Source organism: Acyrthosiphon pisum, unplaced genomic scaffold, assembly GCF_005508785.2.
Source record: "Acyrthosiphon pisum isolate AL4f unplaced genomic scaffold, pea_aphid_22Mar2018_4r6ur Scaffold_21025;HRSCAF=22824, whole genome shotgun sequence".
In the NCBI taxonomy this organism is placed as follows: Eukaryota; Metazoa; Arthropoda; class Insecta; order Hemiptera; family Aphididae; genus Acyrthosiphon; species Acyrthosiphon pisum.
In genome coordinates, this window is record NW_021770447.1 from 26,898 (window position 1) to 29,345 (window position 2,448).

Genomic DNA, 2,448 nt, shown 5'->3' on the forward strand with positions numbered 1-2,448 from the left:
CCTTCAAAAAATGTCATGCATGATATCAACAACATAATTTTGTGTCACATGAAAACTATGTATCTTATTTAGTATTGATTCTTTATAAATACCAGTTTCGCTAAAATTATTTAAAGCCACATCTTCTATATAATTTTCTATAGTGCGCATACATGTACTATTTTCTTCACATAGATTATGACAAACTAACTTGTGTGATTTGCAAAACCTACAATAGTAATTAGCAGAAAATGATTTACTAAACTCAAGTAAACTATTTAGGCCCAAGTTATCGCCTAATACTAAGCCAAGCACAAAATGAATTTGTATAATACCAAATTCAGTAGAAATACTAATACCTTCTTTTTTCTATACTGTTTATTTCATTTATTAACTGAAGTAAACAAGCATCATTACCAAACTCTTTCATATCAGTTGCTTTAATTAATGCTGCTAAAAAAATGTTTGATAGTTTAGAGTTGTTTTCAACAAGGGGAAAACTATAATAAATAGCAGAGATTGATTGAAATCCAGCATGTGATGAGAGTGGATTGTTTATTTCTACATCATCAATATATAAAAAGTATGGAAAAACTAACTTCCCTTCAAACTGACTTATCTTATTTTCCCATAATTTTCCTTGTACAAAATTAGAAACAGTACTATTATCTGTTCTGAGACTCTCTACTTTGTTTTTCATATTTTTAAAATTGTCACCATGTTCAAAAAAATTTTTAAATTGCAACTTTAAAGGCATAAGAACCCCTTTAGTTGAATATTCACTATAATTAAGTGTAATCCCTATATTAACGGCACACATCTCATTATTTATTGTAAATTGTTGTATACCTGAGAGCAGTTTTTTTTCTGCAGTTAACCAACGTATCAAACAATACTCAGTACTACAATGCAAAAACGGGTCTTTAATTACTGATTCAAGATTATTAAATTTAGAAAGTATAATAGGATCTTGGATTTCAATTTTACTACATTATTTAAAATTGATGCCAATGGTTTTAAAATATTATCCTTTATTCCAGTCTGTATATTAATGACATCACTATTGTTAAAATTATTATTATTGTAAAGACTCAAAATAAACTGAACAGTAGATTCATAAAGCTGTTTAACAGAACTTTCAAAATTAAATTCATTAATTACAGTAACACTATTGAAAGCATTAACACCTTGAGTATCAGAAATCATCACATCATCACTCCTTAAATTTGCATTATTTGAAACCTTTTTTTGATTTCCTGGCACAATTGGGTTATTGCTAGGTACCATTTCCATATGTTTTTTACTAACATGCCTTTTAAAAGATGACAAGTTACCAAACGATTGATTGCATGAGTTTTCACAACAAGTGTAATTACTATCAGGTTTAAGCAAGTGGTATACTTTATAGTGAGCCACTAATGCTGGTAAACATCCTATAATAGATGACTTACAAATATAACAAATCATACTTAGTGTTTCAAATAAGTTATACTTACCTTGTGATCGTCAGGTAACAAAAAACCTAGAGCTCTCGTCGACTTACAACATCAAATACCATAGGTACAATAAATTATTAGTTAAATAAAATAACTGTAAACGTCGAAACAAGTTTAGTTGACACTTTAACAGCATTGATAATTAACAGTGTATTCGCGCCTTCGCGGTAAAATAATAGTGTTTATACTTTATAAACAAAGAAATAAAGCATAATATGGTTAGAGGATATAACGGTTGCGGTTGATTGATAAGTCACATTAATAATCTAACAATAAACTTCTCAAGTGAACAAGATATTATTGTTGGGTTAACCTTACATATTGGTTGTAACCACAGTGGTAATGTTTATGAATATAATATAATAGACTTTAAATAGTATTGTTGATTCAACAATAATATAATACATTATTATTTTCCTGATAATATATTTTTAATGAAATGACAATAAGATAATTAGTTAAACAATTGTTTAAGTTAATTTTAAAACGATTTTGTTGGGTCCACAATGTTTGCTTTGTTAGCGGTTAACAGTTTTCCATGATCAGTATTACCAATGATTTTTCTTTGGGTGTAGGTCAATAAAACTTTATTTGTTGAGTAAAAGTACTTGAAAATTTAATACAAGGCTCCTACTATATTTTTACAATGACATTTGAAGAATATTAAAAATCCTTAGTCACAATTTTTTTTTTTAAGCATTTAAAGTTCAAAAAATGACAAAATATGGAAAAATCACGAAAATTTGCAAATTATTTCGAGTTATAAATTCATAAAAATTTTTCTTTTTAAATCTAAGATTTTAAAATGTAATACAAGATTCCTTATAGGGATAATCTACCTTTACCAAAAAAAAAAATGTCTATAAGAAGCTCAAATTAAATTTTTATGGGCGTTTGAAAATTCATATTTTTACAACATTTGATATTCACTCGATTGTTTGATGTTTATATTTGATGTTTATATTAGAATTTT